We start from the raw sequence: 21,222 nt of genomic DNA on the forward strand, positions 1-21,222 counted from the left end.
TTCTTATAGACCCACAGGGAGTGTATTAAGACTGGACTCTCATCCAACTTCATGGCTCACCTAAAACAGCCACACAATTCCAGACACTTGAGGGCTGAGGATATTTACAGAAGAGAAGAATGTGTTCACATGTGTGTAGTGGGGGGCGCCTGGGTGGCTCAGTTGGTTGAGCGACTGACTTCAGCTCAGGTCATGATCTCACGGTTTGTGAGTTCGAGCCCCGCATCGGGCTCTGGGCTGACAGCTCGGAGTGTGGAGCCTGCTTTGGATTCTGTGTCTCCCTCTCTCTCTGACCCTTCCCCACTCATGCTCTGTTTCTCTCTTTCTCAGAAATAAACATTAAAAAAAAAATTCAAATGTTTGCAGTGGGTTATACTTCAGTGGACACTGACCAGTCTCACGTCATCTCCACCAACACAGAACAAGAGGACCGAGGAACTATTAAATTGTGGTTTGGAGATTTCACTTTATGCCCCAGAAAAAACAAAAACAAAAACAAAAGTATGGCAGCAAATATCCTTAAACCTTGGAATGGCTCATTGAGGGAGAAGGTGGGAGGTATAACTGACAAATGACAATTGTAAATATTTAAGGTGTACAACTTGATGATTAAATAATGAAACTAACACAGCCATCACCTCAACAGTTACCATTCGCTTTACTTCCTTCCTTCCTTCCTTTCCTTGTATCCTTTTTTGAGGAAGGGAGCAGAGGGAGAGGGAGAGATACAATCCCAAGCAGGTTCCATGCTCTGAGCAAAGCCCAACCTGGGGCTGGATCTCACAAACCAGGAGATCTGACCTGAGTTGAAACCAAGAGTCCTGACATTTAACCGACTGAGCCACCCAAGAGCCCCTGCCTTTTTTTTTTTTTTTTAATGGTTCTTACAGGTCTAAAATTTCATGGCCTGTTGCTTAAGCATTGCACAATCACATCACTGCAGTTCAAAAGCAGGAAATGCATTTTACCAGTTTCCCAGGAAGTAAGGGAAGTCTGCAGGAGTTGTAAAGGTACCTGTGCTCTGGCTGTTTTGCATTCTTGCTGAATGCTTCCACACCTGGACCACTGGGGAACCTGCCTTTGGGCTCTGTGTTGCCAGTGATGCAATCCACGGCGGATGACCACCCAGAGAGCGGCCTGAGTTATGCTCCTACGCGACACGTAGCCGTGGCATTTTGTAATGAGGAACAGCTTTCTCTGACATGTGTCCTAAGTGAAAGCCGAGCTCTAGCCTGGGCTGACTTTCAGTCCAGCCCTGGCCTAGTATGCACCGGCACCGGAGAGAAGGGGCATCCGTAGAGCGGCTGCTTGAAAGGGCTCCTGGCTCCGGTTTCCGGACAGCAGCTGCTAGTCATTTAGGCGTCTGAAACCTTTGAATCGAGCGTGTGAGGTGTCTGTGTGACTTACCAGGAAAGCTCTGCTCTGCAGCTCTGAGCTCAGGAATGAAATGGCTTGGGAAGGGGAAGGCCAGAGGGAGAGAGCGGCAGAGGCCGCTGCCTAAAAGGGGCAGGCATCTGCAGGCTGGCACGGCAGGAGGAACATGCTTCTAAAAAGAAAAAGGGAGCACTTTAATTACTGACACCACCCCCCCCCTTTTTTTTTTTAAATATGTCAGTTGGAAATGCTTGTGGTGACAGCTGGCTAAAATGAAGGTCTCAAGCCCCTTAGATTGTGAGCTGTGTGAGACAGAGACTCAATGAGTAGAGAACCTATATATTTAGTTCATTGCTGAGTCGGGTTAGCCAATGTGTGACTGGCTCCATGAGTTGGTGAATTTCACGAGTGGCTTTGTGACCCCGTGGACAGAACCTGAAGGTTCCAATAGACCTGTATGGATTTGAAACTAGTGGCTCCTCTTATTGTGTGATCTCAATGCCTCCCGTCTCTCTCTCTCTTTTTTTTTTTTTTTCATTTTTAAAGTTTGCTTAATAATAACCACTTTATTCAGTTGGGTGTGAATTAAATGAAGTGTCATATGTACGTTCCAGATGTATATTTATACTGAAGACTTAAATCTTTTTAGTCCCCCTTTCCCCCTTTCCTGAAGTTTGGAAGTATAATTGTAATAGACCAGCCCTAAGAATCTGCTTCGTGTTTTCAAAATTATTTGATACTTAGGAAACAAGGCAAAGAGTCCTGCCTGTCCTTTTGGTGTTGTTCTGGACCTACCCAAGGACTACTTAATAAATGAGGAGAGATTGGCTGTATGGGATAATTCTAGCTTCTTTGGATCAGGGCCCTAACTCTGTGACATTACATTGTAACTTGAGGATTTTTTTTTTTTTTTTTTTTTTTGTCAAATAGAGACACAAATTTCTGTGTAGTAGAAAATTAACTGCAGAGGACAGTTTATCCATTTTATATCTAACATTTTATATCTAGCAATTTTGGCTTCAATATTCTTTTTTTTTTTAAGATTTTATTTTTAAGTAATCTCCACACCCAGAGTGGGGCTCAAACTCACAACCCTGAGATCAAGTGTTGCATGCTCCAACTGCTGAGCCAGCCAGGCACCCTGAATATTCTTTCTTTAATCTTTATAAATTCTCAGTTCCTCATCTGCTCTTCGATTATGCCTCTGCTGATTCCCTCTTAAATTAGTCAAATAAATTGACCATTCTATGTTAGTTAATAAATCGATCATTCTATATTAAGTGAGTTAAACACATTGATCATGGGAGTCATGTTTTTAACTTTCTGAAAATCATGATTTGACAGTATTTAGGAATCTCCATATTTTGCTGGCAATACCTAGAACATGACAGACACTCAGTGCAGGTTTGTTGAATAAATGAGTGAAGAATCAACTAAAAATTGAACTACCGCAGGAAGCCTGAAGGAGCCCTGAGTCCTGTCGGCTTTGGATCCCACCCGGTCTCTATTATCTTCATTGGTAACTTTGGACTTTGTCTTTACATTTCATGCCAGCTTAAACCAGAAGATTTAGTTCAAACTTCCTTTACAGCAGTGTGAGCAGAAGGAGTATTATATACAGTTGAAGAGAATAGTGAGTTGAGTTCATGCTGTCCCATTAGGTGTAGGTTGGGTGGAAGCCTCTGTCTGCCCATGGACTCAGAAGCCCAAGTTAATTCAGTCTAGACATTGATGGAGGTTCTGTAAAGCCTTTAATATTTACCATTTGGTCCACCTCTTGACCTTTCTTCACTCAAATGCACAATTTTCTTTTCTTCCTCCCTCACTCCATTTTTCCACCTTGGAAGTCATTCTATTCATGTCTCTTGACAATTCCCAGTGCCTATATTTAAGCATCCAGATTCTTCACTTGATACCCTCATAGTTCCTAAATGTGCATCCACATATTCAATCCTTTTATTATTATTTTTTAAAAGGCACGTCTGTATCATTGATCAGTTAATGATTGAGTTCTCCGACATGTAGTAAGAATCCGGAAAAAAAAAATGATTCTTTAACAAGGAGAGGACCTACTTTTTTTCACTTAACAAAAAGTCCAGACCTAATTTGGCAACTGAATGACACTACCAACAACCCAGGCTTCTTCTGTGTTTCCACAGAGACTTGCCTGACATGTGGTTTTCATTCAAAATGTTGTTTAGCATTGCAAGATGAATACTCCTTTTCCATCATCAAGTTCACAATCTAGGTAGAATGAAGGAAAAAGGTGATGGGCAAGTAGCACATTTTGGGTGAGTGAGTTTCCTTTTAAGAGCATTCCCAGAATCCTTTCCTAGTGATTTCCAATGACATCTCCTCGGTCACTACTGTGTCACATAGCTTTACACCTTTTGCTGTAAAGGAAGCTGAAAAATATGTAGTTATCCCAAACCAAATACTTCATGGCTCTTTTACTAAAGAAGGAGAAACTAAATATTGGGTAGGTATCTGTGATTATTTTTCTTATTTTTATCCTAACACATTTGATTTTATTTTAACAGATATACCAGATATGTTTGATACTCCTCTCAAAATTCCTAATCACCAAAGAAACAAGTATTTGTAAGTCATTGTTTTAAATTAAATGATTCCAAATTATCAGCACAAATAAACTGGGACATTGAAGAATAGCAGACTAATCAGACATATTGGGCCACTTGGGAGTTGAATCCCAGTTATACAGTTTACTGGCTATGTAACCATGGACAAACCTCCTTGAATCTCATTTGTCTTAATCTCTAAAATGAGGATAAAAGAATAGCACAGCCTAAGCAAAAGTTCCTTAGAAAACAGAGTCTATGACAAAACTCATGATTAAGGCCTTCCTGAAAGGCCTTAAGCAGAGTGGGAGTGCAATTAGAAAAGAATATTTAATCAGTTTTTCAAGATGTTAAGATTATAACAGAATTCTAGAATTCTGAGATAATTTCTTTCCTATGGGGTTAAAATGCTCTTTATATTGTGAAATTATGTAATAGTAGTTTGAGTTTACTTTTGAATGCTCTCATTGAAAACAAAAAATTGGAAACCTGGCATCTCTGTGATGGTTCTTAGTTTTTAAAAATGTCCTGACCCTTGTAATCCTCTTGATCTCTAAGATTTCTTCTTCACCTGATATTATCATTATGAGAAGATGAGATCTTATGTACTTTAAAAGAGTCATGTAGCTTCCAGCAAGATTTCCAAGACTTGCTATCACTAAGAGAAATGGCTGTTTTAGAAAGATATTGTGCATGCAAGCCCATTTATTTTATTCCCATTGAATTCAGTTTTCAAGTAGCTTCTAGGATAAAGCAGAAAAAAGTCTTTCTTTCACTATAAAAAGAAAGAGGAGTATCTGGCCTATGTCAAAGGTCCATGTAATATTAAGCAAGTACAGTGCCTGAAATATATTAGGTGCTCATTACATGTTTGTGGAATGAATTTAGAGAAGACTCCTTTCTTTTTTTTTAATTGAGGTATAATTGACATATGTTGGCTTCAGGTGTACAACATAATGCTTTAATTTTTGTATACACTGTGCAATGATCACCCAATGAGTCTAGTTAACATTCGTCACCATACATAGTGACAGATTTCTTTTTCTCGCAATGAGAAGTTTTAAGATTTACTCTTAGCAACTTTAAAAATACAAGGTAGTATTATTAACTATGGTCTCCATGCTGTACATTATATCCCCATGACTTATTTATTTTATAACTCGAAATTTGTACCTTTTAAGTCCCTTTACCCATTTTGCCCATCTCCCATCCCCTGCTTTTGGTAACCACCAATCCGTTCCATACAAATTTTAGAATTGTTTGTTCTAGTTCTGTTTAAAAAAAAAGCCATTGAAATTTTGATAGGGATTGCACTGAATCTGTAGATTGCTTTGAGCAGTATGGGTATTTTGACACATTGATTCTTCCAATCCATGAGCACAGAATATCTATTTATTTATATCTTCTTCAATTTCTTTTATCAATGTCTTTTTTAAAATGTTTATTATTTTTGAGAGGGATAGAGAGACAGAGTGCAAGCAGGGGAAGGGCAGAGAGAGAGAGAGAGGAAGACACAGAATCCGAAGCAGGCTCCAGGCTCTGAGCTGTCAGCGCAGAGCAGGACGCCGGGCTCGAACTAACGAACTACGAGATCATGACCTGAGCCAAAGTTGGATGTTTCATCAACTGAGCCACCCAGGTGCCCCTTTTATCAATGTTTTACGGTTTATTGTGTATAGAGCTTTCGCCTCCTTGGTTAAGTTTATTTCTAGGCTTTATGTTCCGAGTGCCTTGGAAGTAGTCATCTACCCAGAACTGTGTCTCCAGTTGTTAAAGTCCCATGGGACTCAGGTGTACAAGCCTGGCCTGATCTCCTGGCCTCCAGAGCAGGTGGGCAGGGGTGTTTCCTGGGTGGCAGCTGCAAAAACAAGGTCACCATATGTAAAAACTAGGGCACCAAATTCTGCTGTGTAGGACCCTCCTCTGGGAGACAGTGGTGCTCCATAGCATGGCACAGGGGGTGTGAAAAGATCGTGCCCGCTGGCTGGAGAACGGCAGAGAGGGAGGACAGGCACTTGCCAGAAAACGACAGCAACAACAACAACAAAGGAAGAAAGACAAAAAAGAAAAAAAAGGAAACAAGTGCCATCTTTTTTGTTGTTGTTGTTTCTCCTTTTTCTCTTTTCTCTTTTTTCCTTGTGTCTCAGTCTTACGTACCCACTTCAATGTGGATTTTCTCTCATTTGCCTGATGTAAAGGGTTGCTCTGCTAGGTTAGTTTTTTTTTCCCCCCTAGAGGAACTTATCCCATACATAGCTATAGATTCAGTGTGTCTGTGGGAAGAGATGAGTTCAGCACCTTCCTATGTCACTATCTTGAACTGGAACTGACAAGGTTCCTTCTTATCTCCTATATATTTCATTGGGCAAGGCTCACCCTCCAGGCATTTAACTCCCCAGTATTTCATGTTTGTAGTATGAATAAAAAAATGTAGACCTGATATGGGTATCTATAATATTACTACATCATAAAACATAACCAGTAATAATCCTATGACTATTACACGAGAAAATTATGGGAGATATTAAAAAAAGTTGATATCATTGTCATTATTAAGGAATGACAGAAGTAGACTGTAGCAATAGCACGTAAAGCAAATGTTCTAAAAGAGGAATCACATGTGCTTCACATTCCCTCAGGAGGTTGAAGCAAAGATAAAAGTACCAACAGATTAGCCTTAATTCATCTCTTTGCCACAACAGGTGACAGTGCTTTGTTCAAAATAGTTGCTGAGAAAAGATATTCAATCAGGAAAAACACAACAGAGTCAGGGGGAAAGTAATAAACCGACTGCCAAACCACAAAAAATGGCAAGTGATTATACAGCTTTTTTATGTCTCACGAAGCAATGAGTTGGCATTAATTCCCAGGTGAATGGTGAGTTGTCTACAGATACGGTGGCATCACTGAAACATGTCCCCAGTCACCTGTGACTATCCATGTTTTGGGTTTATTTCATTCAGGCCATTGCAACATGCAGAACATTTGACAATTAGGTTTAAGTACAAATGCGGTTTTTTTCCCTCCTGGAAAAATGGCATAAACTGGTAGGTAGCAACTGAACAAATATTTGAAGTTAATGGAGGAGTAGTGAGTAGATGAAGAATGTCCGCCAGCCTTCCACAAGATGGGGAATCAATTGATGTTGAGTATTGAAAATGTATATATATATTTAAGTTTATTTATTTATGTTGAGAGGGACAGAGACAGTGCACATGGAGGAGGGACAGAGAGAGAGAGAGAGAGAGAGAGAGAGAGAGAGAGAGAGAGAGAGAGAAAATCCCAACCAGACTCCGTGCTGCTAGTGCAGAGCCTGACGCAGGGCTTGAACCCATAAAACTGCATGATCATGACCTTAGCCGAAACCAAGAGTTAGGCACTTAACCAACTGAGCCACCCAGGTGCCTTCAATTTATGTTGAGTATTTAAAGTAACAGTGTGTATATACAGGGAGGTGGCTTGGTCCACAAGATTGGAGTGTGGATGGATACTTTCCTGTATTCCAAGAAAATGGAATATATCCGTGGAGCTTTCAAACACGTGCTCTTCTAACTTTATGCTCAGGTCGATGAACACCCACCCATAAGAAAACCCAGGCTAAGGTAGATATTGTCAGATGTTTCCACTGAGTAGGTCATAGCTTGTGCTGATTATGGATTATTCTGCTCTGTGGCCACAATTCTGGGTGGGTAGTCATTTGAGGCATTTTACAACGTTGAAGTATCCTGAAGAATGGAGAAGGCTCTGCCTTCACATTCAAGGATCAGTACCACCACAGAGATAAAGTCATAGTTATAAAAATTATGGCTACATTTTGTAGAATGATCTTTTCTCTTTCATTTTTGATTTATTTCTAAGTAGATCATGTTTATGGATAAGAACTTTTTGAGACACTCTTTACTTGTTCAATTCCTTCATTGTTTGTTTCAAGGGGCACATTTGGGTGAGTACTAATAGCACTTAAAATGAGCAGGTATTATTTTCCACTCAGAAAATAATATGTGCTAATTATGAAAAGAACACTCTTATGAAAAAAAAAAGATCACCCAGTGATAATCAATGTTATCATTTGAATGTATTTCCTTCCAACTATTTTTTTTAATGAATCATTTATATATTTTTTAACATAGTTGTGACCATACTGAATATACAAGTTTGTGCAGGGCCTTCAAGTGATTCATGTTAATGAGTGATAGGGGGGAAAAAAGGCCAGAACAAATGAAAACAAAAGATAGATGAAAAGTCTCACTGTAATCAACGGTCTAAAATACTGCTTCCACCAAATGTTTTCCTGAAAGGCTAAACAACACCTTCTTTAAGCTGCTGTCACATTTTCTTCTTCTTTTAAATAAAGGAATTAATTATGTGGTTATTGTGATTTCTTTCTACATTATCTCGTGTGAGCTTCCCAAAATAATAAGTAACAGTTGTACCACCATTTAACATTAATTGATACAGTTGGGTCTAAAAACCAGGTGTCTGAACTCCATTTTCCATTACAGCAGACTCCCACCCTTGGGATTTGATGGATGCAAATACCTTTGTAAACTCTGCCCTGGCCACAACTCTTAGTCACTTTGTTTGGCATCTGGACTAGAACAAAATGAATAAGTTTTCGAGGCCTGGTCTAAGACCCTAGGGGTCATGCCTGGACCCCAGGTTTAGAGGTTCTCTGGGAAGCTAGTTGATTTGTTCTGTCTATGATATGAAAATTAGAATATCTGAAAGGCAGATGTTAGGTTGGAATCTTTGTCCCCTTATTTCTAGTTATGCGACTTTTGAAAAATTATTTAACCCCTCTGAGCCTTAGTTTTCTGATCAGTAAAGTTAGGAATAATATTATCTCTCATGGCATATTATCTCATGAGGTTTGACTATGATCACACAACTTACAGTGATAGAAAGTAACTCAGCACATATTAGATGCTGAAAAATAGCCAAGCCTCCCAAAGGTTCCTCAGACGAGGGGTCTCAGACCATTTGGATCCACACTTAGCCTTGCATAAAAGGAGAGATGAGGAGATATTTAGGACTCGGAGCGAAGAAAAGGATGGAGGTTCTCCAAAGACTTTCTCATTGCTTTCCAAAGACTTTTAGGTAGTAGTGACCCATATTTGTCTTTCAACCTCCAGTACTTAAACACTTGAGTGCCTAATATGTGCCAGAAACCTTTCTAAATGCTAGCGATGCCCTACTGGAAACAGACTTCCAACAATGGTTTCTCAAATTAGTCCGTGTATGGTGGGGGTAACTTGTGCATTATGTGAAGGCATGTTTTGAAGCAGCTTTTATTTTCTTTGCTCCCTCATCCTGTCCTTCAGTTTGCACCAATATGCAAATAATCATATTCAGACTTAACTGATACCATTTAGTGCTTGGGATTTGAACTCAAGTCTGCCTGATTCAGTATCTGTTCATTCTTCTGCTACGAAGATTTACCATGTATCCACCTCAGAGGGACCCAATAAGTGTCAATCTTTGGACTCTACACTCAAAGAGCAGAGGAGACAGGACAGAAATAATAATGACCAATGTAAGACAGTATTGTAACTCCTTAATTATTTTTAAAATGAAGCATGCCACGTGAGTGAATTTTCCAGGTAATCTAGGCAATATTTTTCAAGGTTCAATACAATTTTGACTTTCACCATCTATTGAGAGAAACCATATGGTATAACATCATATTATTTTCTGCATTTTTAACCAGACAACTTTGAACCTAATTTACCTTTGTTCAAGGGATGGAACATCTTGATTTTGCTCATGAATGTCCTTGGGACTTCTGTTGTTTCTTTGTCTCTTTCCTCTTAGTCTAAATCTCAATCATTACTTCCACCATGTTTTGAGATCCTTTCTTTCTCTTCTCTTTCTTGTTTTTTAATTTTCTTTCCTGTCTGCTGGTGTTAATCTTTCTGGCCTAAAACGCCAAATAAGTGAACAAGTTAAAACTGTGGCAAAGGTCTTGTGTCCACGTAGTAAAGTACAAGTTTTAATAAGGGTGCTATTTACTCTTTGTTGCCTGAAGCCACCCCTTTTCCCATTTACTTCGACTGTGGATGTTTTCAGGGTAGAGGGGGAAGCGTTTTAGCCAGAGACAGACTGCCGTCCAGATAAGCGAATGTGACACTACAGTTCTTCAAGAATGGCAAGTATGTCAAGGACAGATGGAGTTAGTAAAGGTTGGGTGCTCGGGGCTGGAGCCAGGCCTCTGGGAAGATGGGGAACGGATTCAAAGGAGGAAGCCAGGAGACACAGCCTAAGCAGAAGGAGCTAAGTGCCAGAGGAAAGAGAGATGGGCGGCCACACACTGAGCATCTACTGCAACCTGGCTATTGCGTTTAATCCTCAAAGTATGTTATGTAGGCATTGTGCTATTTATGTGCTTCCATCCCAAGTTGTCCCCCCTGTCCTTCTCTCCCCTTCTCCTCAGTCCTCTAGCTGCCCCCTGGGTTGGGTTCATGCAAGGCAGTGACAGGCAAGTGGAAGATGAGAGGAGAGTGAGGTCAGGGTATTTACTCCTCTGGGTCACTCTGGGTTGGCTGCACCCCTCTCCCAAGACATGCAGCTTCTGTTAGGCACTCTTCTGCACACAGCTAGTGCCCCAGAACGCTGCCCTCCCTTCAGGCTGAGTGTCATAATTGCTCCACGCTGCAGATTCCCCTAAACGCTGCCCATACCTTTGTGAATAGTCCTTGTATGAAATTTGCATCAGGGGCACCTGGGTGGCTCAGTTGGTTGAGCTTCTGACTTTGGCTCAGGTCACGGTCTCATGGTTCATGGGTCCAAGGCCTACGTTGGGCTCTGAGCTGACAGTGAAGACCCTGCTTTGGATTCTTTGTCTCCCTTGTTCTTTGCCCCTCCCAGGCTTGTGTTCTCACTCTCTCTAAAATAAACAATAAGGGGCGCCTGGGTGGCTCAGTTGGTTAAGCGTCCGACTTCGGCTCAGGTCATGATCTCGCGGTCTGTGGGTTTGAGCCCTGCGTCGGGCTCTGTGCTGACAGCTCAGAGCCTGGAGCCTGCTTCAGATTCTGTGTCTCCCTCTCTCTGACCCTCCCTCGTTCATGCTCTGTCTCTCTCTGTCTCAAAAATAAATAAACATTAAAAAAAATTTTAAATAAACAATAAAAAATTTTTTTTAAATTCTCATCAATTACCAAATTTGGGATGTCATCAGTATCCTGCTATTACCCTGAGTGACCCAGACACTCTGTTTTCATTCTCCTTTCGTAAATGGGATAAATGAATTTTAGATTTTTATGTAATGTGTCCATAGTCACACAGAAATAGCTGGCTGTGAGATTTGAAGTCAGCTCTGTCCACTGCCTATGTCCTTCGCATGACGCCAGTCTGTGTGAGTATTCATGGGAAAAATTAAGGGACTGGTATCTTTAGTGGGGAGGGATCCCCACTGTGAGATGAAGAAAGAAAAAGTCATATTCTATAAACAGTTAATTGGCTGCCTAACCTGGGCAAGATGCTGTAACGACAGGATCACAGGACATTAAACCTGGAATGGTCCTTATCTGTAAATAGTTTTCATGCTGTGCTCACTGGAGCCCTAGCAGTTCCTCACAGAAGCCTCTGAGATTCCACGAGGAACAGACACTAGGCCGGCCTTAGGCAGTCTTGTGTGCTTCATGGAGGGCAGATATACTTTCATCGGCTCTAGTTTTCCTCTGTGCTCACTGAATGAAATCCCGAGAGAGAAGGTTCTGAAGCTTTCCTTGGTTTCTTCTTTACAATGAGGCTGTCGTATTCTGTAAGACGGCTGGTGCTATTACTCAGATGGCACATAGGAAATACCTGGCTATAAATGAACGTACATGTCCTTCATATTTTCATTCTTTTTTGAGTACATCCAGAGAGGAAAATTCAGTTTACGGTGTGAAGTTTTTCCATTTCATCTCTGATTCAGCAGAGATAAATTAACCATGAATACTCCTTTACGTGTGGCTTTGGTCTGAACAACTGAAGCAATTGGAGGGCAGAGAAGACAGACATGAGCTCTACTCTGAGTCCCGGCAGGGCAAACGTATGCCTTCTCTGGTCACATTCTGGTACAGCCACCTTGCCTCATGTTAATGAACACATGGTCAAATGATTGGTCCATGAAATATAGGCCCTTACTCATTTATAAACAGCTGCTCCTAGTGGCCCTTCACCACTTGAATAACATCCTGTACTCTTTTCTTAGGCTTTGCAAGGCACATCCTGAGCTGGAAAAGTTTTGCTAGGCATTCATCTTGAGCAGGGTTTCTCCAACAGTAATGTTTGAGAGCCACTGATCTGGAGAGGTAGGTGGGGGGTATACTGCACGTATACATGTACACTCTGTTGTGTGTGCACCCAAACACCCCTACACACACACTACATCCACCCCTCCATAGTGTAGCGTCAGTCACTAAATACTTCAGTATACCAAGTCAGTGGTTCTCAAGCTTGGCTGCAAAGTAGACTCACCAAGGGGGCTTTAAACATTTCTTAATTTTCTTTTAAAGGTTATTTATTTTTGAGAGACAGAAAGAGACAGACAGAGCATGAGTGGGGAGGAGCAGAGAGAGAGAGGGAGACACAGAATCCAAACCAGGCTCCAGGCTCTGAGCTGTCAGCACAGAGCCCAACCTGGGGCTCAAAATCATGAACTTGAGATCGTGACCTGAGCCGAAGTCAGATGCTTAACCAAGTGAGCCACCCAGGTGCCCCAAGGAGGCTTTAAACATTTCTAATGCTTAAGTGACATCCTAAACGATTTAAATCAGAAACTCTGAGAGTGATACTCCAGGTTATTCTAAGTTGCAGCCAAGTTTGAAAACCAGTGTACGAGATTAGATGTTTCTTATGACGAGGTGCCCTTGGAATCCATTTAGATTTTAAGAATAAAAGATTTAAAACTTAAAAAAAAATACAACATTTTGGGGGTGCCTGGGTAGCTCAGTGGGTTAAGAGTCTGATTCTTGATTTCGGCTCAGATCATGATCTCCAGGTTTGGGAGTTCAAGCCCCTCATCGGACCTCTGCTGTCACAATGGAGCCCAATTTAGATCCTCTGTCCCTCTCTCTCTCTGCCCCTCCCCCTCTCATGCTTGCTTGCTCGCTCGCTCTCTCTCTCCCCCCACCCAAAAATAAATAAATATTTTTAATATTTTTAAAAAACACTATCTTAAAATAAAACATTTATTTTCAGAAAATGTTTAATTTCATACATGCTTCCTTCTGCCTCTGGCTATGATGGGGTCACTGGGATGGGAGCACCCTCTGACAGAAAACAATGAGAAATCTGGATGAAATGTACGGGGTAACTGTTTCTGCACATTAGACAATAGGCGGTACAGGACTGTGATTCACAAGAGAAAGGAAACAAGGTGGACTTTCTGTGCATCTGGCCTTTCTGTCTGGAGGCACTTTTCAGATTGCAGTGAAGGAAGGAGACAGAGGCTGGAATTTTGGAAGAGCGAGGCGTCTGGGATTTGAGGGTCAGAGTACCAGACAGGAGGGAACTGTGCAGAGAAAGAGCTCCAAAATCTGCATAAAGGTCCCCTTGAGTATGGTGTTGAATTCTAAACCACAGATGTGACGGGTGAGAGTCCGTGAGTCTGACTGGGCAAAGAACAACCACACAACTGTAAATTGAGGAGTTCCTGGAACACGCACAAGGCTGGGAGATGTCTGAGGTTTGGTCAACCAGAGTAAAGAGTCCTTATTGAAGCCCCATAGGATTCAGTGGTGACAGTGGAGGGTCATGCCTTACGAGAGAAAATAAACTAGTCAAGGACACTCAAAACCTGCCCTAAAAAAAGCTCCTAAGAAAACTTTGAAAAGCTCAGGCTGAATAACAAGTAATTTAAGTGCCTGCCCAAATAAAATCCAATACTTTTTAAAGGAACATATATTTTTAAAAAATTTCCAGCCCTCAACATTGTAAAATGCACAATGTCCAGGATCTAATGAAAGAAAAAATATTGGACATATGAAGAAGTAGAAAAAAATGCAACTGACTCCAAGGAGAAACAGCAATCACCATAAACAAGATAAGCAATGACAAAGGTAATGACATTAGTAGACAAGGATCTGAAAACAGCAAATATAAATACTTTCAAGGATTTAAAGGGAAACATAAGACTAGTGAGGAAAAAAATGAAGGATTTAAAAAATGGAATTTCTAGAAATGAAACAATATCCAAAATTTCACTGGGAGGATTAACGACTGATTAGACACAAAGAAGGAAACAACAACGACAGCAACAATACTGAATTTGAAAGCACAGCAATGGAAACAATGTCGACTGAAGCATAGAGGGTAAAAAGACTAAATGAACAGAGCTTTAGTGTCCAGGGGACAATATGAAGTGTCAAGATACGTGCAAATAGAGTTTTATAAAAAGGGGAGAGGAAAAAAAGGAAATTATTTGAACCCCTCCCACCCCCGGCAACATTCTTTGCAAATTTGAGGAAAAATGTCAATCCATGTATTCAAGATGCTCAACAGAACCCCAAGCAGGTAGAGCAAGGAAAACCTCAAACATAATAAAAGTTTTGAAAACCTGGGATAAAAAGTAAATCTTAAAAGCAGCCAGAGAAAAGAAATACACATTACATACAGAGTAAAAGATAAGAATCTGTGGATTTCTAATCAGAAACAATGTAGGCCAGAAGACAATAGAATGACATCTTCAAAGTGCTAAAGAACAAAAGCCATCAACCCTGAATTCTCTATTAGTCAGTGGAGCATGTGACTTTTGATTTTGGGATGTAAGTTTGAGTCCCGTGTTAGGTGTAGAGGACTACTTAAAATCTTTTTTTTTTTTTTTAATTTTTTTTTAACGTTTATTTATTATTGAGAGACAGACACAGAGTGTGAGCAGGAGAGGGGGCAGAGAGAGGGGGAGACACAGAATCCGAAGCAGGCTCCAGGCTCTGAGCTGTCAGCACAGAGCCCAACGTGGGGCTTGAACTCACAAACTGTGAGATCATGACCTGAGCTGAAGTTGGTTGCCTAACCAACTAAGCCACCCAGGCGCCCCTACTTAAAATCTTTTTTTAAAAAAAGAAATAAAGACTTTTTCAGATGAACATAGTCTGACAGAACTCATCATTAGAAAATCTGTGCTATAGAAAATATTAAAGAGTGCTCACTTCGGCAGCACATATACTAAAATTGGAACGATACAGAGAAGATTAGCATGGCCCCTGCGCAAGGGTGACACACAAATTCGTGAAGCGTTCCATATTTAAAAAAAATATATTAAAGAACACCGGACATGGTAAATATACATAAAAAACTCTTGGTCTTAACAACATGAATAAATACAAAAAGTTACTAATGAGATATACCACTCTTTCTTCAATACTACGTCTTTGAAATCCATGTGTGTTTTGAATTTACATCGCAATTCAATTTGTGTTAATCACATTTTCTAATGCTTAGTTTTGTATATATAGAGAGAGACAGAGACAGAACGTGAGTGGGGGAGGGACAGACAGAGAGGGAGACACAGAATCTGAAGCAGGCTCCAGGCTCTGAGCTGTCAGCACAGAGCCCAACTTGGGGCTCAAAAGCTGTGAGATCATGATCTGAACTGAAGTCGGATATTCAACCGACTGAGCCACCCAGGCACCTCTGTGCTAATCATATTTTAAAAACTCAATAGCCACATGTGGCTAAGGGTTACTGCATTGAGCAGAGTGGCTCAGGCTCAGGAAATGGTTTATTTCCTCATTTACTTACTGTCATCTGAAAATAATGCATTTGTTTACTTTCTGTCTCACCCTATTAGAATGTAAGCTCTAAGAGACAAAGGACATTGTCTTGTTCACATTGTATGTCCAGTGGCTAAGATAGAATGCAGAACCTAGTACATAGTAGGTACTACCATTTGTTTCTTGAATGAAAATTGTTTCAAAGGAGAAGACGTGGATACTACATACAGCAGACAGGGGTTTCAGGAAATGTATTCTAAGAACAAAAATGGCCCTTAGAGGAGGTTCAGTGAGTACAGACTTTGAAATTTGATGAATATAGGCTTGTGACACTTTAGGCTTTTCATAAACCTCGATGCAGGGATGTCCAGAGTGGATGGGGTACGGGAACAGTGGGAGAGTATTTTATCTGCGACATAGTTTTAAATTGCCAGGGCATGATGATAACAAAAAGTCTTACTTATCTTCTAAAAGAAAAGGGAAAAAAAAGCCCACATACAATGAGCCCTCTCATTGCCTGCCCCTGCAGCTCTCACTGCCTCACCCCTGGGGTATGTCATTGTCACTGCGACCTTGCATTTTCTCATCTTTAAAGTTATTTTTGTCATTTTACTCAGCAAATATATTTATAGCCCTTAGTATGTGCCTGGCATATTCTCAATGCTTTAATATAAATCAGTTTAATCCTAGCAACAATCTTGGGAGGAAAGTTTTTGTTGTTTTTTTTTATTCCCATTTTACAGATGAAGAGACCAGAGCCCGAGTTTACACATTTGAAAAGAAGCAGAACCAGGTTTTTAACTCAGGGAATCTGACTCCAGAGAACATACTATGTTGCCTCTCAATAATATGACCTACCGTACAAGGTTGGAGATACTGTGTGTAAAGTGGCCAGCTCATAACAAATATTCAAGAGCTACTAGACAGGGCTGTTCTCATTATTGCTAGTAATATTATTTTTATCAATTGGTAATCTGAAATCACAGAGAGGTTAACTGACTCCTCCAAATGTACCTCCCTACTCAGAAGTAGAGGGGGCTTAAAGCATAACCTGCTGATTCCCAATCAGGCCAAGTCCACAAATATCCACTGTCAACCCTTGTGGGAAACTTTTTAAAAAGAAACAACCACTGGAGAAATAAGAAAAGTGTTGACATTTTAATTTGATAAAAGACGAGCTTGCTTTTTTTCTCCTATGGCTTGCAGGCTCAGTTTATCTGGTGCTGGGAGTTCCCTAAAACCCTCCAGAGGGATTTTTACAGAGAATGTTCCAAAAGCATTCTCCCTTCAGCTCCTTATCCACAGAACGAGAATAGTATTTAGCAGTCTAAGGCTATGATATATCATGATTTTTTTTCTCTTTTTCCTATATTTTAAAATCATGACTTAAACTTTCAAAACTGTTTACATTAGGGTATAATTCATACAAAGAAGTACACCAATTTTAAGTGTGCAATTCAAAGGATTTTGACATGTGTACATAGCCATATTACTAGCACCCAGATCAAGAAAGAATATTTTCAGCACTCCAGAAGGCTCTCTTGTAATCCCTTCCAAACAATATTCTCCACCAAAGATAGCACCATTCTGGCTTCTACCAACTTACACCCATTTTGCCTATTTTTAACTCACTTTTGAATGGAATTTAGGGTCTGGCTTTTTTTTGTTCAACATTGTTTATGACGTTTATTTATATTGTTGTGAGTAGCAGTCATTTTTTATTGATAAATAGTATTTCATTTTGTGGGTACACTATAATTTCTCTCTATTTTAAAAAAATTTTTTTAAATGTTTAGTTATTTTTGAGAGAGAGAGAGAGAGAGACAGAGACAGAGACAGAACACAAGTGGGGGAGGGGCAGAGAGAGAGGGAGACACAGAATCCAAATCAGTCTCCAGGCTCTGAGCTGTCAGCACAGAGCCTGACATGGGGCTGGAAGTCACTAACCACGAGATCATGACCTGAGCCAGAGTCGGACGCTGAACTAAGACACCCGGCACCCCACTCCATATTTGTTTTTAGACAGTTCATGAATTTCTTGTTTGGGGATATTATGAATAAAGCATCTATGAGATTCTTATGTATTTTATTTGATGGACAGAAGAGCTTATTTTTATGACATACAAATTTACACATGAAACCACAGGGTCATCAGGTATGTTTATCTTCAAGGTTAATAGGTGTTTTTAAAGAATTTTCCAAAGCCATTGTGCCAATTTGGTACAATTCCTACGGGAGTGTTTGAGAGTCATAGTTGCTCTGTATCCTCAATGACACTTGGTATCGTTTTGACTCTTAAGAATAATCTGTATTTTTTTTTAACGTTTATTCATTTTAGAGAGACAGAGTGCGAGTGGAGGAGGGGCAGAGAGAGAGAGGGAGGCACAGAACCTGAAGCAGGCTCTAGGCTCTTAGCTGTCTGCACAGAGCCTGACGCGGGGCTCTAACCCACAAATCGTGAGATCATGACCCAAGACGAGGTCAGGGACACTCAACCGACTGAGCCACCCAGGTGTCCCAAATATTCTATATTTTGAATACGGTTTAATTATCATACCATGTGTCATTATTTGTAACTTATTAATTGCCAATTTTTCATAATTGCCAATTTTTCATAATTGCCATTTTTCATAGTCAAGACAATTCCATTGACAATTAAATTTCAACAAAAATTTTCTATTGATAAGTCACTACCACTGTGGGTGCTTTATTTCTGCACTTTAAAAAAATCAACATGATTGAAGTGTAATTCACACACAATAAAATTCAGTAATTTATATGTAAGAATTGTTGAGTTGTTGAGTTTTGATAATTGTATATAGTTGTGTAACCTCTATGGTAATCAGGATATTTTCATCACCCTAAAAAGTTCCTCTATGACCTTTAAAGTCAATCTCTTCTTCCTGACTCCTGGTTCTTGGTAACAATTGATCTGCTTTCTTTTACTATAATTTTGGGTTTTCTATAACTTTACATGAGTGAAATTTTGTAGTATGTACTATTTTTTGTCTGGATGCTTTTAGCAAAATGTTCTTGAGATTTATTCTTGTTATTGCTTCTATCGGCAAATCATTCCTTTTTATTGCTGGGTTGTATTTCATTATACGTATATACAGGTTTCTACCACTATCCAGAAGCAGAGCGTTTCTATGAGAACTTCTGTAAACCCAAATGGCACAAAGCAAAGAAGGAATTACCATTAATCTATATGGAAAACAAAACAAAAAACAAAATTGAGCTTTCTCAGATCCAAAAAATCATCTCTCGGACTTTTCCGATACCTTAGGACACATCTTGCTAACGGATGCACGAAATAAACCGAGATTAAGCACAGATGCTCACCTGACACAGGTCAGAGCTCAGGTAGCTTGAAGCCGAGATGCCGCGGCTCCATCCGGCTGCCGCAAAACCAACACCGAACGCTGTTTTCGCTTTTCGCCTTTTGTCGTAAAAGCGAACAGCTTTGGATTTCTTTCAGTTAGCGAAATCAGGTAATAATGCAGGGGTTTCGTAAAAACAAAATGTTATAATGCAAATTTTTGAAAAGCGGGACATACTTGTATCGCAATTCGCGTGGTTTTTCAGATATTGATGAAAATTTAGATTCTTTCCAGTTTGGGAGTATTATGAATAAATTGGCTTTTGAGTACAGGTGTAAACTTAATGTTCCCATATTTTTTGGGTAAATACCTACGAATGGAATCTCTGGGAATCTGGTAAGGATATGTATAACTTTTAAAGGAACTGTTGCTGTTTTTCTGTATGCATTCTCAGGAACAAGGTAGGAGAGCTCCCGTTGTTCTATATACTTGTCAGTAATTGGTATTGTCAGTATTTTTAATTCTGGCCATTCTATTGAGTGTGTAATGATATCTCATTGTGGTTTAGTTAGCATTTCTGTAATGATGTATGATAAGCGTATGTTCATAGGCTCATTTGCCGTTTGCATGCTTTATTTTGGTACGCTGTAGTCTTTTTTTTTATTTTAATATATGAAATTTATTGTCAAATTGGTTTCCATACAACACCCAGTGCTCATCCCAAAAGATGCCCTCTTGAATACCCATCACCCACCCTCCCTCTTTTGTCTCTATATATTTTTGAGTCAGGTTATCTGTCTTCTCATTATTGTATTGTAAGAAGTCTTTATTGGTAACAATGTATTTTAAAGAGCAAAAGTTTAAATTTCAATGAAGTCAAACTTGTTAATTTTTTCTTTTATATCCCATGCTTGTTGGGTCCTATTTATTAAATCTATTTAGTTTTTGCTGAATTCGGAGTTGCTAAGCTTTTATTGCTTTTTTCTTAAAGCTTGATAGTTTTAGCTTTTACATTTAAGTCTGTGATTCATCAGAGTAAATTTGTACACGTGGTATAATGCAAGCGTTGAGGTTCATTTATTTGCTTCTAGCATTTGGATATTCAATTGTTCAAACATTATGTCTTGACAATATTATCTTTCCACATTGAATTGCCTTGGTATCTTTCTTAAAATTAATTTACCATATAGATGCATGGTTTTATTTTTGGGGTCTGTATTAGATGCTATTGATCGATATATCCATCTTTACACCGATACCACTCTGCTTTGATCATTGTACCTTGGATGTAAGCTTTAAAGTCAGGTTGTGCAAATCTTCACTTTGTTCTTTGTCAGAATTTTGGGTTATACTGGTTCCTTTGTCATTTCATTTAGAATAGGTTTTCTGGTTTTTACAAAAGTGACTACTGGAATTTTGAATGCAATTGCATTGAATTTATAGATTGGGGAGAACCGACATCTTAATTAGTCTTCCAATCTATGGTATGTCTCTCCATTTATTTAGATCTTTAATTTCTCTCGGCAATATTTTGTCACTTTTAGCTTACAAGTCTTGCATATTTTTTCTTTTTTTTATTAAGCAATTTTTTTGTTTATTTGTTTATTTTGAGAGAGAGAGAGAGAGAGAGAGAGAAAAGACGAGTGGGGGAGGGGCAGAGAGAGGGAGAGAGAGAATCCCAAGCAGGCTCTGTGCTGCCAGCACAGAGCCCAATGCAGGGCTTGAACCCATGAACCGTGAGATCATGATCTGAGCCGAAACCAAGAGTTGGGTGCTTAACTGGCTGAGCCAAGTTTTTCATATTTTTTCATAAATTGAGTTCTATTTTTTTTCCTATTTTTGTGGTTTTGTAAATGGTTTATTATAAAAGTTTCAATTATAATAGGATATAAGATATATAATTGATTTTCTGTGTTGGCCTTATTATCTACCATCTTGCCATATTCACTTAATATTTTATTTTTGGTATATTATGTATAGACAATTACGTGCCCTGCAAATAAGGAAAATTTCCCTTTTTCCCTTCAAATCTCTAGGAATTCTGTTTTTGTTTCTTGCTTTACTACATGAGCTAGCATGAGTGGTACAATGTTGAATAGATGTAGTGAGGGAAGGTATTTTTGCCTTGTTCCAGTCTTCAGGGTAAAGCGTGAAAGATGATGTTACTTGTAGGTTTTTTTATTATTTTAAGGAATTTTCCTTCTGTTCTTAGTTTGCTGAGAGTTTAATTTTTTTTTAGTCACGAATAAGAGT

At 39.5% G+C, this 21,222-nt stretch overlaps 1 long non-coding RNA gene and 1 other non-coding gene across 2 annotated transcripts in view; one reads left to right on the top strand and one right to left on the bottom strand.

Annotated features, from left to right (window-relative positions):
- LOC122234998 overlaps positions 1-19,038 on the bottom strand; it is a 58,183-nt gene extending 39,145 nt beyond the window's left edge. Inside the window, exons 1-2 of the long non-coding RNA XR_006213035.1 lie at positions 18,992-19,038; positions 9,682-9,870 (exon numbers count right to left, since the gene is read on the bottom strand). This is a non-coding gene — a long non-coding RNA (uncharacterized LOC122234998). The remainder of the gene's footprint in view (positions 1-9,681; positions 9,871-18,991) is intronic.
- Positions 15,078-15,184, top strand: LOC122235189. The gene has a single exon (XR_006213315.1). It is a non-coding gene; the product is annotated as a U6 spliceosomal RNA (small nuclear RNA).
- Positions 19,039-21,222: the final 2,184 nt, after the last annotated feature.

The sequence above is a fragment of the Panthera tigris genome, chromosome F2, assembly GCF_018350195.1.
Source record: "Panthera tigris isolate Pti1 chromosome F2, P.tigris_Pti1_mat1.1, whole genome shotgun sequence".
Lineage (NCBI taxonomy): Eukaryota > Metazoa > Chordata > Mammalia > Carnivora > Felidae > Panthera > Panthera tigris.